Here is a 17,127-nt window from a genome sequence, read left to right as displayed (position 1 = left end):
CGCTCCGTATGCTTGAAGGGTTTCATGCGGTTTAGCCTGCACTCAGTGGTTAGTAACATTCGACAGTTGCCTACCTAAATATTTCTTACATTACCTCTTATACAATATCTCTTACATGAGGACAGGCAATAATAGCGATAACAACAACAACCGCCGTGTAACGACGACCCTCAGAAGCCATCAGACAACCAATGAAGGGCAACATGCATTTTCCATTATCCATTCTCACCACAGCTACATATAACTGACGCTTTTTCTGCGGCCGTCTCTCAAGATACGAACGCACAAAGAAACGTATTCATTCTATTGGGCAATGATGCAGAGACTCACATAAAGGTCTAGGAAATAGTTGAAGGAGAAACAGAAGAGCGGTGGGTAATTCGCGAAGGAACTCAGACAGAGGAAGAAATAAACGAGAACACAAGCGCAGCAGATGCGTCAAGAACACGAGTCGAACGCCATTTACCTGCCTACCTACCTGCCTACCGTCCTTTCTCCACGTTCCCCCCTCCTTCCCCGTCGTTTCTTTGTTGCATTGTTGCCTATGACTGGCAGGAAGGAGTTTAGCGAATCTGCTGGCAAGCTTTTGCACTCAACTGCAGGTCGCTAGATTACTACCACGCGATGCAAGCAGTAATATAACTTACGTGCCTGCCAGACACGCTGGCTAGCCCGTTCCAAGTCAATAGCCTGGAACGAAATGGGCTGCAATGAATGGAAAGAAAAACGTGTGTCACGGATAAGAGGAAAACGTCTTGCCTCATACGACTAACCTCAAGTCACTCTGCTATAACGATGCTCCGCAAAAGGCTTCTCCATGATTCTGCCGCGTTGGATGTTTATGAACAGCTAGAAAGTTGTCCTGTTTTCGAGAAATAATCTCGTTATTAAGAAACTGCCGTAGCCATCTTCAATTAATATTTGGTATATCTTGTTTAGCTGAGTCATTCTATACTTGGGAGTGCTTCAGGATGTGCACCTTATTCCCTCTAGCACACACACACACACACACGAATTCGTACATCTAGAATTCATATAAAGGCACCACATAGGTTTCTTTATTTGAAAAGACGCGTACCGTTATGATCTAGGTAATAGACGGGGGTGACTGACAACTACACTAAACAAACATGTCCGGTGGAAGAGGTGACCGAGGACTGTGCGAGTACGACATACAGGCTGTTTCGCGTAAAAGGCGGTTATTTGTCTATGCGAATGTACTCACACCTTACATAAACTCGATCACTCTCTAGTCAAAGCACGTTCCGTACGACCGTGCATGACCCGTCCAAAAATGGAGCTCTCTCAGGAACACCCAAGAAAAAGAGCAAATTATACCAATAATCATTCTGTTCTCTTTTTTTTTGAAGCCTTGTGACTATATAGAGCTAATCACGCTATACTTTACTGTATATATATATATACTATTCCGCTAACCTTTGACTTAGATAGGGTTTCCAACGCCAGCAAAGACTCTTTTACCACCGCTAACAGGGATATCATCGACAGCACCAAGACTCACATCGCTAATAGATTTGAGTGATTGACGTTCTCGAATGTGTGGAGCCGTTGCCAGCCGTCGTGATAACGTATCACGAGGGTCGCAACAATAGCAGTTCGCGATCGAACATACAGCCAATGAACCGATGCGTTCAAGGTGCGCTTGCTTATTGCCGCCGCCTTCGCTCCCTGCAGTACCTCTGGGTAGCAGGGGGACTGCGTAAGCAACAAAGGTGCCACCACGTCTCGTGCTGCACTCAGTGTTGCTTAAGCAGAGGGGCCTGTGTAAGACAGCTGGTAGCAGCAGCAGCAGCATACTCTTTATCTACTCAACTTTCTCTCGTGAAATCTGCCCCTGGCTTTCTTCCTTTTCAAATAATCACGATATGATGCTGATGATAATTGTCTCATAAAATGCCCATAAATACGATTTCTGTCCGCGACCATGTTTTGCAAAGCGTACGTTGACAATCCCATGGACTTACGACAGCAAGGTAAGAGCCCTTGAAGCATATCTTTACTAAAAATACGTGTTATTTTTACTTTTACAATTACCAAATAATTATTTAAGGCCAATGCAATCAATCTCTTCAGACCGACGCTGCATAGTGAGGTAATCAGACACGGCGTAATCCTCACAACGTACAAATCAAGACAACAAAAAGCACCGTGAATATTTCGAATTGATCCGACAGATCTGAGCTTAATTATTTAAACTCTATTTAGTAACTGAGTTTAATTAAACGCATATGGTTATGAGTTTCGCTTTTACATACCATCTTGTTCACTTATGCAGCTGGCAGTTACAGGTCCTATCATAAAGAAAGGAATACGATAGCAGTCAGTCTTATGTAATGTCAATGACTATGGTGTTGATGGTATCGACCTAATCATTTACAACTTAAAAATATATATTACACACGTTCCCCCTTTCGTCACCGACCGTCAATCTCCGTCAATGACTTTTTACCTGTATTCCTTCAGCAGTACTAACGTACCGCAATATCTTACCCATAACTGAGCACCTTCACAAGTAATTCAAGCTTTTTCGGCCATAAACACACATGATCTGTCATGATAATCTATGCGTTTTGCAAAAAGGTTTTTTATTGACTGATACATTTAGAAGACTTCGGATCGGGTTTAGCCATATTTCGGTTGTCAAAGACCCAAGGGTCGCATGCAGTCTTTCGGATCCCGTGAACATACTATGCAATATCCGTATCAAATTCGTTCATTTGCCTGTTTGACGGGACTCAAGTCATTCATGTATAACACAAGGGCAAACTAAACAAATGGCGGCCAAGGCGACGCCGCTTCCCTCCTGCGTGCGATTCTGGGTATGCGGCTATTTCCGAAGATCTCGGTACAACTGGATTTAACGCTGGGGAAAGGGGCCCATCTCAAAAACTAAATACTGAAGGTTGCAATGAAAACGGCACAGATACTAGAGACAGCATGGCCTATCGCCTTGGTGGAGCCTTAAAAAGCCTGCTTACAATGTAGTTCAATATGCTGCTATATATGTCGAAGCAGCAGGAGCAATGGCAGCAGTACGACTAACCTAGATAGAACTATGCAGCAGCCCAGATAGGTCCTGCCGGCGACTACTGCAGGCTCATAGCCACGTGTCCTCCCTCCCGCCCCTTAGCGATGACTACTATTTATCTGCTCCATTTTGCACTGCTCAGTTTCGTGCTGGCAGCTGCAGTGGCAGGTGGTTGGGCCACCAGCAGTCGCAGCGAACAGTGGTACTTCCGGGTGTGCGCGCGCGCTCTCGCCGCCGCGGCAGCGGCTGCTGTAATACACTGCCCTTTGCTGGCTACTGGCAACCGTGGTATCATCACGCAGTCTCTTCTGTGTTTCTGATCTCTAAGCTCAGCATGAGAAGACTGGGGAAGCACCAGATTGAATGGGGAGATTTCGCGAGCAAACGGCCGATCGATCGGAAGAGAATTCAAGCTCTACAGATCACTCGTTTTTTACGCCCCCTAAACGTTTCCTAATATTTTTCCCCAGTGTTCCGGCGAACCAGCCTCGTTACATCGTATCTTGTATACTGTAGTCGTAGGGAAGCAAGTAGGCAGACAGGTAAGCAAGCGAGGGAGCGGAGTTACCGCGAATACGTCCGAGTGAACGTAGAACGCCGGAAGAGAAGGACACCTGGCGGAGATGAATATAATATAGATAACGATGTAGAACGCTACACTGCGCTATGTACGTCCGCCCAACGTGGGTTGGCAAATAGCAGATTAGTTCTGCTAGTTCAATTGCAGATGCGTCTATCTTGAATATCGGCCAGATTTACATGTATACTTCTTCTGCATGAGAATGAATCAAACCACGAATTACGTACATCTATTCGAACGTGTGTGTTTGTATAAGGCCTAAGCACGAGTTCTATATACATATGTGGTTGTTCCAATCGAGTCTCTCAAAGGGAACAGAAGCCGAGCCCGAATAACCTAGGCGAAAAGAAGAGTAAAAAGAACGCGCGGACAATTAAAACGAAATAGCTACATGAAGTGTTCCGTGAAAAAAGGCGAAGTTCACTTGGGTTTTAATCGCGAAAATAGGTTTTTTTATGATAAAGAATAAATAATAGAGCGAATTCATTTTCCTCCCTCTAGGGATACAAGTACATCTAAGCTAAGTTTTGAGGCTACGTTTAGGAAACGCATACCTACCTTGGCCTGTAGCCACCTTTGTACTGCTTATGCTGCGAATTTTACGACTCGTGTTGTCAGGTCGTCGAGTCCATCAAGCAGGTTCACATATCTAACTCACAATTGAAAAAAGCGGATTTATGCCATTTGGTGCGGAATCATTTCGATCGTAACCCATAATCTTACTCTATGTACTTTTCAGAGGATGAAAAACCAACATATGTATACTTTGTAAGGAAAAGTCGATGCTCGGCCGACTGGCCATGTAAACCCAGGTTTTATAGAGAAACGAAATGAAAATGACAACATTAAAGAGAAGTTTTACGTCATTGCATAGGTAACCAGAATTCGATTCGAATATGTCGTAATATAGTGTGTATTATGATATTTGTCGAAGACTTAGTCTAATAAGCGAAAATCAGGTCGTGACTCCTGAGAAGAGTTAATAAGACAAACAGACGCCGATCGGGGGCAAATGATACAAGCTGTCCTTGTCTTGCAGTCTTTGTATTGGGTAGTGTTTGCAGGCTATTTCGTATTATAGTATTATTCCAAGAGAAAATATTGTCCCTGCAATAGAAAGTGAAGGAATAGCGTGTTCGGAACGAAGACACGTTATCGACCATGTTGACGAAGTCACTAAGCTTTTTCTCCATATGAGTAGCAGTGATGTTATCGGTATTTAATCGTATTAAATCTGTTAATCTTTAGCATTTGTCTATCGGTGCGATGAGCTGAAGGGTATTGTCTGAAGCTCCGTTCTCTCGAGTAGAAGAAAGCCTAAACACGGGTTTTCTCTAGCGCACCGGCAAAATCGCATTGAATTATAGTCACAGAGCACTGTCAGCCGGAAGTAAAGCCATCTGCCCACAGAATTACCAAAACATATTCGTACACATTAAATGTTACATTATAGTCACATATGTCGTACCGATAGCAACTTTTTGCCTGGGTCGCTTAGGTAAAGGTCGTGGTCTAGAGGTACCGTGCGCTAATACACAAATGCGAAAGGCTGCTCGACGGTGCACATATGCGCAGGGTACATTACGGAACGAAACAGGTCCGGTCGGTAGCAGAGGCTTTCAATACAAAACATACACAGAAGGCTACTAGCCATCGAGCAAGGACAGGTAAAGGCTGTCGTTGCAATCGCCATAGCAGGTTTTGCCTTACAGGGGATTTCAGTGTTGCTGCTGGTCACCTCTTAAATAGAAAACATTTGAGGCTCCGGCAGGGGTAAAAAAGGTATGGAATCCATCAGTCCCTGCTGTTCACCTGCCATAGAATATGTACACCGGCGACCAGTTCTGAGGTAGCATACTGCTATTAGTTTATGCGTATTAGTCTGTTGGTAATGAGCCGCCTCAATGAACATCTCCCTTCTAAATAAGATCAGGAAAAAGAAGACATCACATGACGACAGACGGTGCGCTGGCATTGCCGCAACAGTGCTTGCACCTGACCGTGTTAGATGAAAGTAGCAAAGATTAGTGAAGGTGGCTTAGTAATGGCTTAGATTAAGAGAATTAGAGTGAGAGACAAAGAGATACGTTGAAACTAAAATGGGACAAGTCATTAAGGATGATGATAACGACGACGACAATAATAATATCATTATCATCATCAATATTGTGGTGCAATATCATCGATGGCACGGTAGCTGCGAGAGCAACAAAGGCGTCGTTGCTTTATATCCCGTTAAGGCCAGCTTCTTAACTTTTGGCCTAGCTAGCTGGCAGCAACTATAATGATAGTCGTTTGCGTATGCGCGCGAGTACATACCTAGACTACTACGTAGACGATCAGCTAGCTAGTGAGACAGCGAACGAACCACGAGGGTGAGTAAGTACACAAGCAGACAAAGAGGCACACGTCGTGAGTATGCGAAAAGAGCAGCCCGATATTGTTCGTCCATTACCACTGACGTCACGAATTTTCGAGCGCCGGAAAGTGTGCGACCGCAGTTTCCAGAACCGCCATCGCCATAACGATTATTGACGGTGACATCGACCAACCAAAAATTCGAGAACACACACAGAGGCCAGCACGACTGTCGCTGCTACGCCGAAAACTGCGATTTCGCAACGTACTACAATTGATTATATATACATCTTGTGTCTCTACATATATTTAACAGCAGTCTGTTATTGTAGTACCTACATGTAGACAGAGGATGAGATCAGGTGAAACAGACAGGAGATCGTATGCTCAATTTCGAAAAAGATTTTCATGAAGAGTAGAATAGGAGTCTATGCTGAACACAGGCCGAAGCAATATAGCAGGCCAGGCATACCGCCGCCGTCTATAGGGTACTGCGAACTGCACCATGGGAACTATCGAACTTCTAAGTACACTTCCGTCGATGCTCTATCTGCTAATCCCTGTGTTCAAACACCATCCCGGTGCACCATCTTTGATTGGCCACTGTTCATACCTAGCAAGCTGACTTACCCTATCAGTAGCGTGATCTGCTTTATTTATTATCTATAAGGCTGGGAACGCTGGCAAGAACCCTTAATTAGCGCAGTCCGAATTTGTGACGACACCGACGCCCTCTCAGTATAATGGCGCTTTCGTCAACAGCGTGTCTCACGCGTTCAGACACGAATGCACGGAAAATTACACGCTCGTCATGCAAATGCACGCAGATAGAGAGTGAAGCATTTATAAATACACGCATATAAACGCCGAAGTTACTTCACAGTGTCATTCACCGCGATGACGCTAGTAGTACTATGACTTTTACTGCTGTAGCTGATGGTTATTAGATTATTATTATTATCTTGTACCAGAACGCGGTGGTGAAGAGGCCCCAAACGTTGATGCTAAGATATGCACTACCGAAGGTCGAATGTCCGATTGCTGAGTAATTTTTTTTTCGGTATAGCAGTGGAAGTAAGCAGAATGATAATTACAAGACGATATTGTCTATATAGTATAGTCTTAAATTTTCCTTATTCTGTTCTACGGCAGATCCAAAATGTTGGTACACTATTGTATGACAATGTAAGCATGCATCTATGCAGGTTTACCCAGCTGAAAGTGGCATGGATGGCAGCATTTGCAGTTCCTTGGCCGCTGATGTTAAGTTGAGCTATAAACGAGACTAGCCATAGGATACGTTTTGCCAGGCTTCCCTACATCGTAGTTCGATTTTTCGTTTGCTGATATTTTAGGCCAGAATTTATTTCCTTTTTCTGAACGAAAGATGGCACAGAAAACTTACATTGGTAAACGTATTTTACTTCCGGGCCTCCTGTGTGCAAAGCTTATCACTGTGACCTTTAAAAAGACGTTCGTCCAATCTGTGTCCAAATCCAAAATAACTTCTCTAGGTATAAGAAGACTAAACCACCTGTAATAAAGGTAGCTCGGTATCATATCGCAGAACGCGGGGCGCCATTAATCAAAATACTACCTGACACAAATGTATAATTATCATGCAGTAATAATCACCACATAAATATATATATATATATATAGATAGATAGATTTTATTTTTATCAGTTACTCAGCGTTACTGGTTCGTATAATAAGCAAGATAATTTTTGAAGCCATACAAGCAATGTCTGTTTAATTGGTTAGCTGAGAAAATGTGTTACTGTCTTTACTTTTGTCTATAATTTTTTATCATTTAAATGACACCGTTGAGCCTAATATCGCTAGCCCGTTTCAGTCGCGTTCGCACGGAAACATGAAATGGTCTTAGCAGGCTATAATATACTGGCTGCATATAAAATAATGGCTGGACATTGGAGGCGAATATCACTTCATAATGGAGGGCGGCCATTATAATCGCTACATAACTATAAAATACCTAAGAGTTTAAATTTAAGGAGCACTTCATATATCTTACACGGAACGAAAATTTTGTACCGAGTCTATGGATCGAAAACAATCTAAATCGATAGAATACCCGTTAATTGTAACAATAATTGACCAATCGGTTATTTTGTTTATTTAGTCGTGTTTGTCAGGCACATTCTGTATACTTATGAGGGCTACGGTCGGCAGCGGCTACATAGCAATGCGGGGCTCAGTATTCTTGAATCCACTGTATTCTTCCCCATGAACTGCGTAGAACGCGGAGCTATTTACGAAGATACTGACTTTTCATATACTACGAAGATGAAAACCATAATAGTTAATCCGTTCGCAGCCGAGTTGTATGATAAATTTACATGTATTCGTATGCAACTGAAAATATCTCCTATCTGATACAGGCGAATGTTCAAACGTTATGTATTATTAAGTACCTTAAACGAGTGAATACATGATGTGTATACGCTACATTAGACGCCGGCCCTTTCGGACATATCAAAAATATTGACGTTGGAGCGTACCCGTACGCATAACATAGCTAATCTACTTCATTGTCGTTAGACTGACGCTCCTCCACCACCGGCAGTTATCGTCGCCTTTATTACGCTAAGAGATTCTCGACAAAATTATATCAAATCCGATAGGAGTTAATAGATTGTGGCGCACTTGGTTTCTGAGCACGTGTCTGTTATACGCGTGCCGTCGAATAATAAAGTATTTGATTTGCATCGCCCGCCTCGTGCCGATGTCACCGACCGATACGCCACTTACCATTCAGTCCATCGATGAATGCACTAACCAACCATATGTTTACATGCCGCTTAAATTTGATTACTTCGAAAATTGTGTTTACATATAAGCAGACAAATTATCTACCCAGTAAGTTCAAAATCAGATCACAGACAAGGAAGAGATGGTATAATGCAACGTCCCTGCAGCACATACGCGATGGTGGGTGCAATTTATCCATACGACACGTTGCAATCAGCTTACTTCATTTAGGCTACTTTAACTGTACGTCTGAAGAATCGAGTGGACGGATATTTTCGCATCCTCTATACACAAACGCCTATTGCCCTCGTATCAAAAACTTAATAATTCATTTACCTAAGATAAAATTACATTTACTTGACAGATTGTTCAGTATTCTCGACATTTCGAGGGGGAGAAAAGCGTAGCGGGTAAACATAACCTGGGGGCACGTGCTTGCATATTTGACGGTCCTGACAGGAAGAATATGTTGTAGACATGCATTACGCTTTTGCTTTAGCATTAGGAAAGCCTATCAGTGGAGTATTTTTCTACAAGGTGGATGATGGCAACGTAATTAAAGTAGTTATGGCAGTGTTAAAAAAGAGCGAACGGGACGAAGTTATTGATTATCACTAAATGCTGCCACACTTGGCTGAATCCATTCCGTGCGCGCCCGTCTATCTCTGCGGTAGCATTTGTAGTGGGCACATCAATAATGGTGTTGATGGTCTAAAACTCTACGACATCGTCGCGATAAGGTTGCACCGTACTCTCTTGTTGCCGACCTCTAACGAGGCGAAGGAAGGTTTTCCGCCAGGCAATTTCTAGCATGTCTCGACTAAATACTATACTGTAGTCAGTCAACAGCTGTTGCTTCGAGCGAACTGGCTCGAGGAAATCTTTCGCTTTAACTTAATTTGCTATCCTGGCTGTCGCTTGAGCGTAGCATGGGACCTAGGTGAACCTTCAGTGTGCTTCTGCCTAACTTTCTATCCTGTGTTATTGACGAGTGTACGCAGTCCGCCAGGTGTATCTCACCGTACACAGTTCAACCAACGAGATTAGTTATTATCATGGCTTTGTATAGCTCTAGATGATCAAGCTCAAAATGGCCACTTATTGTATAATACGACACTGGTAAAGACCCCCGTGCATCTCATTACATTACATACGCAGCGACACACACAGGCTCGAAAATAGCCGTCATCAAAGGCGGTCGAGATTAATCTACCCTATCACAAACGGTCTATACCCAGATAACGAAACCACATGGGCGGCTATCGCTTGGATGATTACATATTTGCCTGCTTTTCCTCCTCAATGAGTCCAAAGTCGGCCGAGCTGACGCGCCCGTTATCTCAACTAGCTAGCTAATGCTACCACTGAACTTGCACGGACCCTAATACTATACTTATTCTGTCGTCATCTTCAAGGACTGCGCATGTTGATCGTCGCCGTCTACGGCCTGTTAGCTAAAAGGTTCGACCGCGTGTTACATTATATTGTCGAAGAACGCAGGGCGAACAATACAGTTGAACGCAGGCCACGACGCCAACTTGGGGCTGATCGATTAAACAATAAACTGCCAGAAATTCGAACGGGATACAGAAAAACGATACGCACTACGATTACGTCTTCCGAATCGGTGTTAATATTTATTCTTTCGCTATCTACCTCTTTAACTAAGTTGCCCTTCCAGTCCAGTGCTCTGAGGTCGACTTCCAATTGAGGCATAATAATATTAGTGATAACTTTCTAAACTAGTGTCGTTGATGAATTTGAGAATATTTATTAATACTTTATATATTACCGTATATAACACACGAACTTGCTCTAGACAATGCAGTTCGGACACGGTTACTTAACAAAAGAAATCTCGTCTTCCTTCGTTGCACGTCTTCTGGCAGAGATTCATTCTAAGAAATGCCAGCATTGCGCCTTGTCTAAGTACCTGATACCGGCAAGGCATGATAGAACAAAGATGATAGCATAATCCAGCACAAATCCCGTAAACTCTCCCCGCAAACAGCAAACTTCCCAGGTCGACAGGTCGCGCTTGGTTATATGCCTAACCAATTCCACAGTCACGATGTCGCCTATCCCTTTTAGATAAACGCAACGGACCAGATATGATCGTTTTGGATAATATGCAGTTTGTATGCACATCAAGAGTTGGCGTAAACTATTCAATATATTTATTATACTATTTCTTAATAAATAATACAGAATCGACTGAATAAAAAAGGATTTGCGCAAAGTCAGTTTATCAAAAATTCGCTGCGTATTAGACTGTCCCATATTGTATTATCTCGCTTATCAAGTCGCTGTTTCGGCCGAAATTACCATAAGCTATAATCACACTTAGACTCTCATTAAAATGCATACTTTTTATCTTCAGTTGTCTAGTATTGCCAGGGCTGCGACTTCACTCACTCTCTGTATTTGCCTGCTTTCGGAACCTCGTCGGCCACCACTCGAGCTCTGTTATGCCCGCCTAGGAGTTGGCACGCTAGTAACTGATCGTAGTATCTGTTGCACTCGACTAAATACGCTCATGGCGCGATCACGTTCGGCCACGGGCGATCTGCCGCCTTTGTTTGTTTGCCTGTTAATTAGTTAGTTACTTTTTTACTTCGTTAACGGTGCCGCTGCTTCTCGAAGTAGGGTTACAGCTGAGTGATTGGGGACACATATATGCCTTGTGTCCCGTGGGCTAAACAACAGACGATTTTTAGCCGCTGTGAATAATGGTCTCGAAAGAAAGAAGCTATTGTTTGTCGGCCCGTCTGTCAGCAAGTGACGCCGGCTTATTGAGTCTTTGTATTGCCGTTGTAATGTCAACTGCCACAATTACTCGTTCAAAATAACGATTCGGACGTCAAGATCAATTTCGTTTTATTCTGTCACTAAAACGAATTCGTCTATGACTAGCATCAGTATGGCGGGCGATCCGCTCGTTCGAGAGACCCGTGTATCTACGTGAGTGTGGATGTACCGCTGTCTGACAATGTTCAAAATTCTTGGCTACTGCCAAACTCTAACAGCTAAAACTAGCGGCCAACGTCAGCAAGCGTAAAATGACCATGAGCGAACCATTGCACATCACGATAGGTGCTGTGCAAAGAGACGCGGTCTTCGCGTTCAACCTAACGGTCCACCTCTCTAGCAGCAGCAGCAACCAGTACGAAACAGTGACTGTCGTTGCTGGTAACGTTGACGGCGGTTCGCGTCGCCTGCTGATTACGGTCGACCTCTGTTTCCAGTGTACGAAAACGCAAAACAGCGTTGTCGCCGCTGCCATTACCACGCTGCTAGCCTGTGCGATCGTCCATCGTCCAACAAACGACTCCAAAGCAGTGGCAATAGCAGTAGATTAGACGGTGAAGAGAGCTGCAGGCTGCGAAGCCTAGTTACCATAACTACGACCACCAGCATTGCCCGCCGATGAGGACGTATACCTATGCTGTATCCACAGACCAAGTCTGGGTTCCAGCACCTGAAATATAGGTAACAGAGTTGGTCATTGCATATAAGCGGCGTCATTCTTATCATTACTGTCGCAAGCTAGGAATGCGTGAACTGCAGCAAGGGATTTCTTGCATGTATTATTTGCGGTTTATTTTTATAGATGCTAGACCATCGTTTCGGCTCTAGGGGAGAGCGTTTGTCGCAAGAATAGCCATTCGCTAGCATTATAAGAATTATGCAGAGATATAGAATGGCCAGTGATATCCGCATGAGCGTATTTATAGCGCACACGAATGCTTTTACGAAAATTTCATCTCTCTTCCTATTTAGGCTGACACCTCAACAGTGCACGCTATGACCAATCATTCTTCGCTAAATTTTTGGGTCTGTCTTTTCGAATGTTGACTTGCCCCTATGCCTTACAGAATACTATAGCTGCTGTGTACGGGTCCTGAAAATTTACTAAATTTGCATGCAATAAAGATCATGTATGATCCTTTTTAAATGATCGCATGCGTTCGCCGCGACATTAACGTCATGGAATCATCTCGTTGTTCCCACTAGAACAATCTGCGTTCTATATTTATCGGGTTACTATACCTACCAGCTAATCCTCCATCTCCCTCAAATGTCATTATCGGCTTATTTTTGATATCTCAAACAGCTGGTCTCCATGGGACAGATGATCTCTATCAGCTCGACGCTTACGTCACATGTCAGGGAACATATGAACCCGCCTGGCTCAACATGTCCAATTTATTAACATTTCCGATTTTCCCTGTTCGACAGCCGGCGGTATCTTGCGTTGTTTCGTCTTCAGTATCTCAATTGGCCTTTCGACATATCAACGATTGGGTCTTCATAACGGCATCCAATTAGCAGTGTGATCTTTTCGAGAATAACGGCGACACTTCGCAGTCCCTCTTTCTTGTTACACTACATTCGGCTTGCCTTTAGGCTACAGTAGGAGACACAGCAACTTCTAAATTTGGCCTAGTGAAATATATCTACACGGTAGAATTGAGCCATTGATGTTGTTGCCTTGAGCTACAGGCCGCACGTACATACAGCAGCTGGTATGGGATAGTAGAGTTAATATTTATGTTTTCTACGTTCGTATTAGATATGTGCCAAGTGTCAATAGAGCCGCGTGCTGTGAATTAAATTATTGGGTTTACAATTTTGCACACATTTATCTGCAAGGCACAATGTGCCCGTACCTTTAAACGGGCACAATGAGCCTCTAGATTTCACACTAAGAAATATTATATGAAATAGGTAAGACTGGAACCTAACTCTAGCACGTTCGACAATTAACTTAGCACTTTATCTACGATGTATAATGGCGGCTGACTCCTATAGAATCGGCATTTCGTTCGCCGTGCTACTTACTTCCTTAGAGTGGTGGCGACATCCCGGTTGACCATAGTGCGAGCTGACGTTATCCTCATCAAAATAAGCTAACAATCACCCCGCGTCGACGTAAACATCCTTTACATTTCTCTCTCTCTGTTTTCCTGCTTTTTTACAGCGGCCAAGATGGCACGCTAACTAAGAAGCGACTTCTTTCTTGGTGAAGCCTTTTTTTTCGTGGCCTCGTTCTACTCTCAGGTTACTCACACGTACGGACACCCATAGCATAGCGTAAGACCACAACTATTCTCTTCTTGCCGATTACATATGCCTGTCTGTCTGTCTGTCTGCGTCGAACAGTTTTTCCTTTATGCTACGTCTATACGGGCTACACGATGCATGAGCGTACGAAGCGCGTGGCCGTTGTTTTTGGCGGCCGTTGCAATCATCACCGCAGCGGCAGTAGCTGATCAATCGCTTACCTCTATCTGTCGCTAGCGCGCTTATTCACTAGCACATCGTATAAAGTGCATTTTGCCATCTCTTTGAGCGCGGCTGCTTTCACCTCGAGATTCCGTTCCAATGATCGTGTCAGCTATTACATTCAGGCCAACGTGCGCTACGAATCTCGAGGCGCCAGCTGCTAACTAACTAGCCTTCTGCACGTTACGACGTATGCTAATATACTGAAGCTGCAACGATCATCAACAGACCGCGCTTCAAGCGAGCCGCTAGTCGTTACTACGGCCGATCGATCAATGCGTGCGTCTGACCAAGGCTTGTGCTACCTGGGCGCTGCAGCCCGTGTATGACTTAATAGTTACTGAGGTCAACAAAGGCCCTGCATTCGACTCTGGCTGTCAGGCCGGTGAGTAACCCGACACAACTCTATCGACAGTGCAAAAGGTGACCTTGAAAAGTTTTAGCTCTACTTGGTAGTAAAGGCAACCGAAGCTCGAAGTGCTGCATAATTAGTAGAAAAAAAAACGATGAATACAGCCTCAGCTGACATAGACAACAGTAACAAGTCTGTACAATTGAAAAAAGATCATTGCTTTTTTCCTCTGAAACATAGGAAAAAGAAGCTGGCCTAACGAACTCGAAAAAGAGTCGTTAGCCCCCTTAAAAGAACATACCATATCGCTGCTGAAGTGATAGTACATCGTCTAATCAAATTCAGTTTCAGAAGAAATATAAGTAATACTAGGTGTAGTTAACCTAACAGACTGCAACGCCAACAATAACGATAATAGCTACGGCTGTCGTCCGAAATATTCACGCATTGCTTTTCTATCTATCTTTTTTTTCATTTCACCCTCAACTCAGCTCGACGATACTTTACGCGACCTACTTATACAAATGGAACTACTTCAGTAACTCACTGTAGTTATCCTACATTTGTAAAGCATATTCTGTAGTAGAAAGCGTTGTTGCTGTTAGATACAAGCCGGTAAGCGACACCGACCATGTTGGTTATGCAACAAAGACAACGAGGACCATAATTCAAGGACATACATACAGACGTTCATAGATACGACATAGGACAAAGTAGAAGGGGAAGAAAAATTGAACATTGCTGATAACCGTTGTCGCTGCTGGTTTAGAAATTGGGTTTCCGTGGTAGCTTAGAAGGTAACGTGTTTTCCCGTTAACTTTAGGGACTCGTAATGCGCTCGAATCCGGCGATTGTTTCTCGCTAGGAGGCAACTGTTTGATGATATTGCCGGCAACGCTGGCGAACTTAAAGCTCAGTAAAATAACCGAAATCGGATATAGCTATACTTTACTTAAATTCAGTGTAACCGAACGCATGGCTCGGAACTAATAGTACTAACCACAGTAACTATTCACAGATCCTTTAGACTGATTCGGTGAGGTGTATAGAAGAAGAAGAGATTGCTGACGAAAATATCATTGTAGACCGATGATCGAAGTGTAATCTCAAAAAAGTAATGGCTGTGGCTTTCGCTGTAGCGTTGGACTATCACTGCTAGCAACGCTCGTCAAGTGGCAATAAACTGAATCTTTGCTACATGTGAATTCTGGAAGCGAATACGTACGCCGAATGTGAAGCCAGCGAGAGGCTCTTGATAGATGGAGAAACTGTAACAATGGTAGCGGACGCTGGAGAAACGGGAAGAAATGTAAAAAACAATGGACGAAGTACTCTATCCTGAGACTTCCGCCGCCGGTATCGAGCTACACAACCAAAGCATCATTCTTATTCAGATTTACTCATGAAAACTATGTATATGTACGTACGTGTGCGTAGAGCACATGAAGCTATACAGTTCCCTCACTGTCTATGGACCAGTTGTTTCGCTGTGCTCCCCCGTTCAATCCGCCAATCCGCGACGAAATCGTAACGGCCGGGAAAAACATGAACAGCAAAATCATTAACGGTGGTGTTGTAACGTTGTGGTCGTGTTACCAAAACGAAATGGTACAATCTTTTTAGAGAAAGTCTAGTGAGTATCACTCATGGTATAAGAGAAACAAGGGGGAAACGAGATCATTTGTGCACAAAACGTGTTCGCAACGAAGAAAACGATAAAATAGGCGCGATACGTACTCACGCAAGAGAGCCAACCTGCTATTGCCGGGCTGACGGGCTCTTTGGCCGGTGGCATCTGCAACTGTCGTGATAGCTGTCTGGTAATGTGCAGTGAAATGCGAAATGACCAAGATTATATATGTACGACCTGTCAAAAACGATATGCGCTAAGCTTGTGAAAACCGCTACCGCTCTATATATAGGCAGTCTATGTATATGTTTCATATACAAAGTTTCTCTGGACTTGCTCTGAAATTGGCCTAGCAGTAATGGCAGTATTGTGATCGTCGCCATCAGAAACACTCTAGAAATCCCCACAACCCCAATGGCAACTTTGCAGCAACACCGAGCAAATGAACAATGACAAAGTTTTCACACGAACTAGGCAACCAAGTGGCCTGAAAGAACTATTGTTGAGTACGTTAAACTGAATACGGGTCTGTTTGTATAGTCCGATTCGCTGGTGGATGCTGACCATATCTTTATCCCTGCTGACTTGCGCGTCACTGCATTGCAATGGTTAACATAGAAAAGACCACGATACATTTTGCAAGTATACTTTGTACCTTTTTTTTTATTCTACCGCTTGTGTACCTTGTATGTTTACGAAAACACTAAGTTACTCGAAGTACATTCGGTAGCGTATTATTGCTATCGCTGTTGGAACAGCGGCCAGTGTCGACGTCTGGCAAAAAACCCATTTTCCACCAGGAAGTCACAGGGTCGGCTTCCTTTCGTGCCGGTTCCTTTCAGCTCTTCCCGCTACTACCTCCCGTGCTTATCTAAATACTTGTAACCACAAGCAGCGGCAGTGGCCGCTTATTTGTTCGTATTCCTCAAACCAGGTCACAAAGTGGTTAGCCCGCTGCGGTCGGCAGGCGAAAAGCAGTTTTGCTGCCTCCAAACAACGGTAAGAGAGCTACATAGACTGCGGACAGATAGCATCGAGATAACTGCGCTCGCGGCTGGAGATACCGCGCTATCGTATATATATATATATATATATATTAT

General features: G+C 43.7%; 1 protein-coding gene and 3 long non-coding RNA genes across 11 annotated transcripts in view; 2 read left to right on the top strand and 2 right to left on the bottom strand.

Annotated features, from left to right (window-relative positions):
- Positions 1 to 17,127, bottom strand: part of cwo (transcription factor cwo) — a 74,954-nt gene that overhangs the window by 42,472 nt on the left and 15,355 nt on the right. For 3 of the 7 annotated variants that reach the window (XM_022855384.2, XM_022855385.2, XM_086973552.1), the window contains one exon: positions 7,393 to 7,521. The exons of 2 other annotated variants lie outside the window; for them this stretch is intronic. The gene's annotated coding sequence lies outside the window, so the exon portion shown is untranslated. Of the gene's footprint in view, positions 1 to 7,392; positions 7,522 to 13,601; positions 13,923 to 17,127 lie in introns of those variants that run through there. 2 more of the 7 variants (XM_022855387.2, XM_022855386.2) reach the window with 2 other exon arrangements.
- Positions 7,633 to 16,183, bottom strand: LOC111273629 (uncharacterized). Its single transcript, XR_002687969.2, has 2 exons — positions 16,135 to 16,183; positions 7,633 to 12,237 (listed from the first exon to the last, which is right to left on the bottom strand). It is a non-coding gene; the product is annotated as an uncharacterized LOC111273629 (long non-coding RNA).
- The window catches only part of LOC147753819 (uncharacterized), a 56,959-nt gene continuing 53,885 nt past the window's right edge, over positions 14,054 to 17,127 (top strand). The window contains exon 1 of the long non-coding RNA XR_015316019.1: positions 14,054 to 14,430. This is a non-coding gene — a long non-coding RNA (uncharacterized LOC147753819). The remainder of the gene's footprint in view (positions 14,431 to 17,127) is intronic.
- Positions 14,439 to 17,127, top strand: part of LOC147753820 (uncharacterized) — a 6,751-nt gene continuing 4,062 nt past the window's right edge. The window contains exon 1 of one of the 2 annotated variants that reach the window (XR_015316023.1): positions 14,439 to 17,026. This is a non-coding gene — a long non-coding RNA (uncharacterized LOC147753820). The remainder of the gene's footprint in view (positions 17,027 to 17,127) is intronic. The other variant, XR_015316022.1, reaches the window with a different exon arrangement.

Source organism: Varroa jacobsoni, unplaced genomic scaffold (assembly GCF_002532875.2).
Source record: "Varroa jacobsoni isolate VJ856 unplaced genomic scaffold, vjacob_1.0 scaffold_204, whole genome shotgun sequence".
In the NCBI taxonomy this organism is placed as follows: Eukaryota; Metazoa; Arthropoda; class Arachnida; order Mesostigmata; family Varroidae; genus Varroa; species Varroa jacobsoni.
The sequence above is the reverse complement of the archived record's forward strand: the minus strand, read 5'-3'. Positions and strand labels throughout refer to the sequence as shown.